Here is an 8,071-nt window from a genome sequence, read left to right as displayed (position 1 = left end):
ATTAAATGGGTTTCTATCAAAATTACTCTTTAACAAAAATTATTGGAATAATTTCCATAGAAATAATTTCTATAGAATTTTTACATCAACCTCTAGATTTTAATAGAGAAATGTATCAATGCTATTAAAAAAAGATCTTTCTTTATTAACATCAGTATGGCTTTTCCATAAAGGGAGAAGAAAGGTAATTCCCTTCTGAAACGATGCAATCATTCTTCAGCATGATGACAATTCTGATAATTATTTAAAATTTTCCAGGAATGCACCTCGTACCCTCAAACCAGTCAATATTAATATATTCTATGTGTTCACTCAGATAAATATATATATACTGTGACGGAGTCAGACCAGAAGGATATAAGAGAGTGGTCCTATTGGGATCCAGGAGGTATATCAGCCTCAGGATGAGCAGGTCCCTGTTCCCTGGATAGCCAAACAAAGACTACTCCAGGCCAATCAAGACACCTGATGCCAATTAACCAATTAAGGTGATTAGGCTAAAGGAGACAGGTGGAACCAATCAAGGTCTCACTCAGACTGCTTAAAAGCTCTCCTTTCCAGTTCCCTTGAAAAAAAGCGTAGGTGAAAGGAGGAGGATGATGATGATACATTGCTGTATCCTGAGGTAAGGGTGAAGCTAAGAAGAGGGGACCATGGGGGAAGCGGCTCAGGGAATCAAAGCAGTATTTAGCAATGGAGGGAAAAACACCAACAGCTGCTACCATTAGGGTCCCTGGGCTGGAACCCAGAGTAGAGGGCGGCCCGGGTTGTCTCCCCCACTGCCATGCTCTACAGAGATCCCCTTGAGAGGGGAAGCAAGACTCAGTCCATTCAGGAGGGTGAACTGTGTCTATGGAGCAACAAAGACGGGGGGATATTTCCTTTTTCAATCTCCCATACTGGCCTGTGACGAAAGTAACTCAATAGGCTGTAACTCTGGCCACTAAACTGTGCAACTCACTGGGGCCTTGTGAGTTTCTGAGGCCCCTGGATCTGTCAGGGAGCGTGGGACCCATAGTTAGAAGCTTGGAACTTTGTCACAATGTGTGTGTGTGTGTGTGTGTACACACATACTGTATTTCCCTAACATTCTATAGTTTCAAAGCCAGAAAAGAGAAACAAAAGTAGTCACATAGTAAAGATTAAAAAGATGCAAATCCCATACAGAAAATTGTAACATTTTACACCTCACAGCTGCCAGTTATAATCTACAAGGAGCCAGAGTTCTTAGCTATTCATTGCAGGAATATAGACTGGGCTCTCTTTTAGCAAACATTCTTGTCCCCTTCAATTTAATAAACCCTCATGTAGAAAACTTCATGCTGCCTGCTGCAGGATTATTTTGTTCTTGTGTTTGAAAGGATTGTGGTGGCTTGATTAGATCTCTTCAGATTACATTTTGCTTGTTATTACAGTTTATATATAAAGTCTGAAATGTATCATGACGTGTAAGGCAGACTAAGCCTGTGTCTGACTGGATTTCTATAATGTGGCGTTTACATTAGGTAAGGATATGATGGGGGGGATTGTTTCTTTGTAATTTAAATGACTTTATCTTCTAGTTAGCACTATTTTTAAAGCCTGTTTCATTATTAAAATAAACTATATTATTTCTAAAAATATAACATTCATTTTCCTTTTACAAAATTGAAAAAAAATAAAAGCCCCTGTTGAAATTTTAAGGAAATGACAATTGAAACAGAAGCAGCACTACAATTAAGTTTGCCCCAGTCACAATTAACAGCCTGTGTTATACCTAGGCACCACGAAGAATTCTGAACATACAGGTAAATCTGACATATACCAGGAGTTGAGCAGTAACACTACCTCCTTGAGGCTGTTGGGTGTGGTGACCCACTTCCACTTAGACAAATGAAGGCACAATTAAATGTGGTAAGTGAAACAATTGAAAACCTCTGCACAAACCTCACACAAGCGTGGGCAGTCCCAGTGGTTTCCTGGGAGTCTGATGACAAATGGAACCATGAGTTGATTTGATTGCAGCACTTGGGGGGGGGGGGAGAAAGAGAGACAGACAGACACAGAGAGAAGACAAAGAAGTGGCAGAGAACCAAGGAGACAATCAGAACAAGCATTGTGAATGTGCCCCTGAGAAAAAGCCTAGAGAGGGAGAGCTTTGGGGGCTGACTTCTGGCTGAAGGGGGTTAGCAAAGAAACTGACTCCTACTGTTTGAGACAGGCTTTTATGTGTCTTCTTTGGTCATGTCACTGGGTTTACTCAGGTTTCAGAGTAGCAGCCGTGTTAGTCTGTATTCGCAAAAAGAAAAGGAGTACTTGTGGCACCTTAGAGACTAAAAAATTTATTAGAGCATAAGCTTTCGTGAGCTACAGCTCACTTCATCGGATGCATTTGGTGGAAAAAACAGAGTAGAGATTTATATACACACACACAGAGAACATGAAACAATGGGTTTATCATACACACTGTAAGGAGAGTGATCACTTAAGATAAGCCATCACCAACAGCAGGGGGGGGAAGGAGGAAAAGCTTTCATGGTGACAAGCAGGTAGGCTAATTCCAGCAGTTAATTTGCTCCAACCCCTCAGACAGAGACAAACACCTACAAGATCTCTATCATGCATTCCTACAACTACAGTACCCACCTGCTGAAGTGAAGAAACAGATTGACAGAGCCAGAAGAGTACCCAGAAGTCACCTACTACAGGACAGGCCCAACAAAGAAAACAACAGAACGCCACTAGCCATCACCTTCAGCCCCCAACTAAAACCCCTCCAACGCATCATCAAGGATCTACAACCTATCCTGAAGGACGAGCCATCGCTCTCTCAGATCTTGGGAGACAGACCAGTCCTTGCTTACAGACAGCCCCCCAATCTGAAGCAAATACTCACCAGCAACCACACACCACACAACAGAACCACTAACCCAGGAACCTATCCTTGCAACAAAGCCCGTTGCCAACTCTGTCCACATATCTATTCAGGGGATACCATCATAGGGCCTAATCACATCAGCCACACTATCAGAGGCTCGTTCACCTGCGCATCTACCAATGTGATATATGCCATCATGTGCCAGCAATGCCCCTCTGCCATGTACATTGGCCAAACTGGACAGTCTCTACGTAAAAGAATGAATGGACACAAATCAGACGTCAAGAATTATAACATTCAAAAACCAGTTGGAGAACACTTCAATCTCTCTGGTCACTCGATCACAGACCTAAGAGTGGCTATACTTCAACAAAAAAGCTTCAAAACAGACTCCAACGAGAGACTGCTGAATTGGAATTAATTTGCAAACTGGATACAATTAACTTAGGCTTGAATAGAGACTGGGAATGGATGAGTCATTACACAAAGTAAAACTATTTCCCCATGGTATTTCTCCCTCCCACCCCACCCCCCACTGTTCCTCTGATATTCTTGTTAACTGCTGGAATTAGCCTACCTGCTTGTCACCGTGAAAGGTTTTCCTCCTCCCCCCCCCCCTCCCCCCCGCTGTTGGTGATGGCTTATCTTAAGTGATCACTCTCCTTACAGTGTGTATGATAAACCCATTGTTTCATGTTCTCTGTGTGTGTGTGTGTGTGTGTGTGTGTGTGTGTGTGTGTGTGTATAAATCTCTCCTCTGTTTTTTCCACCAAATGCATCCGATGAAGTGAGCTGTAGCTCACGAAAGCTTATGCTCTAATAAATTTGTTAGTCTCTAAGGTGCCACAAGTACTCCTTTTCTTTTTGGGTTTACTCAGTTGAGTATAGTGAACAGAGATGGACCATACATATGCTGGGATGATGTCTAGGGTCCACTTGCACACACTAGAAATTCCATCTAATTTACTTTCTTTGTTAAAAGATAATATAAAAAGACTTAAGCAAATTGAAGTGAAAAATAAATCCATTCACTTGTCTAATATAGAACACTATTTTGTCACACTGCAGATCCAGATTTAAGAGCCTGGACTTCTTAGAAGTTTTGCCTTAATGGGAACTGAGTAACAACTGAGAACCACATTCTAATCTATCGCAGCAGTGTGACCCCATGATGTCAGTAGAGTTCATCTGGATTTAACTGATCCTAGCTCTTCTGCTCAATCTGTGGTCTTTTCCACAACTCCACCTCTTTACTACACTTTGACTCCTTTCATGATGCAAATAGCTTGTGGGTAAGGCTGTACTTGTGCAGAGAGGGTGCATGCTCTCTGAACAGGCCACTTGTGTGGCAGAACCACATCAGCTCTGCAGCCAGGAAAGCCTTCATACCTGCAATGGAGTGGCTACCCATCAGTGCAGAATTTGATATAAAATATTGCCAGAAGGACACCAAGTCTATCCAGAGTGCCATGCTATATGATGTCCAACACTACAGGTAATGTTCCACTGTTGAAGTACAGTAGCAGTTCTTTTCAGAAAATTGATTTTTATACTTGTTTCCATTATTCCCAAGAGTTTTGCCAAATGTAGGATCCTAAAATAAATTGTACAAATAGGGAGGGAAAAGAGGAATAGTTCAATTAATCAGTGTACCTTTCCTCAAAAAAATTCAGTTAAAAGAAACCATCTGTTAAAACATCATTTGACTCCCATGTCAAGGTTGACTGCTCAGAAGGAAGAATCTCTTGTCAACAGTGGAAATAGATTCAGCCCAGAACCCAAATCTATGCCTGAAATTTTGAGAGTTCAGAATGCTTGTGCTCCTGGAATTTTAATCTCTTCTGACACAATAGGGGAAAAAAGAATGCCTTTCAATGTTGCATTTTCTGTGGCAGGAAAACTATACACAGCACACTTGTCCTATAACCAGAATATTACTTCACCTGGGGAGGTACTTAAAGTGAAGCCTTTTGTACAATAAGTAATTTTTCCACTTATTCACCCATTGGAGTAAGCTTGGGAAATTGTTTGAATCATTTCTCTTTAAAATTATTTTTGATAAGGAGCTATTTGTTTTATAGAACACATTTTCCAACAAATTAACTCGAGTTGTGAGGGTTTTGGAAAACATTTTTTTCTTAATGTTTGCCAAGCTTGCTAGTTTAGGGAGAGCTAAATATGTTGTTGCTTTAATGACCAGTCCTGTTTCATTGTGCTGTCAAAGAGGGGGGAAATGTAACATACTTCAAAATGCATTCTGTCCTTTGAAAACACAGGATCCTTTTATTATCTCAGTCAGAACAAATATACATAACACCCAGTGATGAGCTGCCAAAATCTTAACAATGGGTTCCCTCCTCACCCCACGAGGGGGTCATTGCCCACCCCGCCCCCCTGGGACTCCTGCCCCATCCACCCCCCTCCCCTGTCCCTAACGGTCCCCAGAACGGGGCAGGAGGGTCTCATGGGCCACCGTAGAGGGTGCCCACCTCACCCCTAAGAGCCAGAGGCACCTGCTGGGGGGGGGGGCAAGGTGGGGACTCCCAGTGGTGCTTACCTGGGGCAGCTCCCAGCAGGCTCCTCTGGCTCGTAGGGGCAGGGGAGCATAGCTGGAGGGGAGCAGGGAGAGCGGCCGCTCCCCACACTGATCACATCAAAAGTGGCACCTTAGGCACCGACTCCTTGGGTGCTCCTGGGCAGGAGCAGCCATGGGGAAAATTTGGTGGGTGCAGAACACCCACTGTCAGCTCCCCGCCCGGCCCCAGCTCACATCCTCTCCACCTCCTCCCCTGAACGCGCTGCCCTGCTCTTTCTCCACGCCCCGCACTCGCTTCCCGCAAATCAGCTGTTCAGCGGGAAGCCAGGGAGGACTGAGAAGCAGGCGGCGGCTTCCCGCTCAGGCTGAGGGAGGCGGAGGCGAGCTGGGGTGTGGAGCGGTTCCCCTGCACGTGCCCCCCCCCCCAGGTTATCTGCTGCGGCGTGGGCAGCCCTCCTCAGGGCCCCCCCCCCCGCCCAAGCTCACCTCCACTCTGCCTCCCTGGGCCTGAGCAGGAAGCCGCCGCTTGCTTCTCAGCTTGCCCCGGCTTCCTGCCCGAACAGCTGATTCGCGGGAAGCCGGGGACGGGGCAGAGAAGCAGAGCAGGGCAGCGCGTTCAGGGGAGGAGGCAGAGAGGAGGTGAGCTGGAGCCAAGGGTGGGGCGGGGGAGCTTCTGGTGGGTGCTCTGCACCCACCAAATTTTCCCCTTGGATGCTCTAGGGCTGGAGCACCTGTGGAGTGGGCACCTAAGGCACCACTTTTGGCCAGTTAAATTTAGAAGCCCTTTTAGAACCGGTTGTCCCTCGCGGAACAACCGGTTCTAAAAGGGCTTTTAAATTTAACAACTGATTCTAGCAAACCGGTGCGAACCGGCTCCAGCTCACCGCTGATAACACCTTTATAACAGAGGGTAGAGACTCAGGGGTCTGCACAAAAAACAGAGTCCAAAACAAATTATCTACCACCATCATACCACAGCAACCCCAGCCAGCAAGGACAGGGAGTGTCTAAAAATTACCACCTCTGGATAACAAAGTGTGTGGGGGGGAAATGTCCAAATATTTAACCACTTTGCATTCCCTTTGGGGTATGCTTTACATGCCTCCCTGGCAGCATTACATATTGTTCCAACATTTCCAGCCGCACAGGTAAGTCTTGTTTGGTTGTAATGCTTTTATTTGGTTCAACATTAATAAATTTTGTCCTACGCAGGACCAAGACTTTTGGTGTCTTTGGCTTGATTTTTGCACCACAAACTTATTGTGTAATGACTGAGATGCACCTATATTTCAAATTAACCACTTAACTATGACAAGATCTCTTAAGCAATTAATTCTAGTGTATATACCATTGGACCTAAATTCATTGGCACTAAATATTGTAATAACTGGTCACTGGAGACACAGCCTCAGAAGGACTAACCAAAATGCTCTCTAGGTTCCTATGCTGGTAACTTGGGGTCCCAAGATAATCATTTGTGAACTTCCATTCTTTTCTCATACTGGTGGGCTGATGGCTGTTAGTGTTTGCCAGTTCCAGTACTAGCACTGATTCCTTTGACCCATCTCCATGTGACACATCAGCATCTCTTTAGACTCGCCAGCAGTCCGGGAGCCATTTGTAATAGTGAGTCAATAAGCATTAGCATTTGGATTTAGTGAGCTGGTTATTAGGTTGGCTGCCCTCCAGCTGTGGTTCACCCATGTTAACAGGCACAGTTTTATTCTGACCTTGAGGATTAAGGAATTGAATCTGTATGTCATCATCTGAATTGTCAGAGGAGTCTTGTTCCTGGAAAATTGGAGAACATGTGTCACTATTTTCACTTGAGTTTCTTATTGTTGGACTATCAGTAGGAAAGTAATCACAGGATGTAACGATGCTGGTTCTGGTGGGACCCAACTGAAAGTGCCAATTCAGGACAAATTGCTTAAAGCAGGGCAGTTGCAGCCCAAGGCTGAGGTTTTTATGCACACCAAGGCAAACCAAAGCAGCCAGTTAGAGAAGACTTTGGTTTTACCCCACTGGCTAATCACAAGTCACACAAACAATTCCCTTAGACACTCCAGTTTCCCAGTATCACCACCAGTGCCACTCATTATGGGGACAAATGGTTATGAAAACCAATACCCCAGTAAAAGAGAAAAAGTTCTCTCAATCCCAAAGGACCAAGCCCCAGACCCAGGTCACTATACAAATCAGATCTTACCCACAAATCACGCTGCTGTCAATCCTTAAGAATCTAAAGGTTTATTCATAAAAGGAAAAAGATATAGATGAGAGCTAGAATTGGTTAAATGGAATCAATTACATACAGTAATGGCAAAGTTCTTGGTTCAGGCTTGCAGCAGTGATAGAATAAACTGCAGATTCAAATCAAGTCTCTGAGTACATCCACAGCTGGGATGGGTCATCAGTTCTCTATTCAAAGCTTCAGTGTCGCAAAGTTCCTCCAGAGGTATGAAGGAGGATTGAAGACAAGATGGAGGAGCTGCAGCAGCTTTTTATAGACGTGGTAGTCACCGACGAGGCCCAGAAAAAGACCGTCCTCGTCAACGTCATGGTCTCTTTTGGGAACAGGACCCCGGCCTTCTGCAAAGCCCGAGCTCGTAAGCTGGAAAAATACACCCCCCTGGCCAACACCCTGAGAGCAAAGGGCTATGAGGTGCAGATGGTTG

The 8,071-nt window shown here is 44.7% G+C and overlaps 1 long non-coding RNA gene across 1 annotated transcript; it reads left to right on the top strand.

The window, feature by feature from the left end:
- Positions 1–581: 581 nt before the first annotated feature.
- LOC119849793 lies at positions 582–4,917 on the top strand. Its single transcript, XR_005290592.2, has 4 exons — positions 582–625; positions 1,416–1,505; positions 1,761–1,893; positions 3,926–4,917. It is a non-coding gene; the product is annotated as an uncharacterized LOC119849793 (long non-coding RNA).
- Positions 4,918–8,071: the final 3,154 nt, after the last annotated feature.

The sequence above is a fragment of the Dermochelys coriacea genome, chromosome 1 (assembly GCF_009764565.3).
Source record: "Dermochelys coriacea isolate rDerCor1 chromosome 1, rDerCor1.pri.v4, whole genome shotgun sequence".
In the NCBI taxonomy this organism is placed as follows: Eukaryota; Metazoa; Chordata; order Testudines; family Dermochelyidae; genus Dermochelys; species Dermochelys coriacea.
This window is presented reverse-complemented; position numbering and strand designations above follow the sequence as displayed.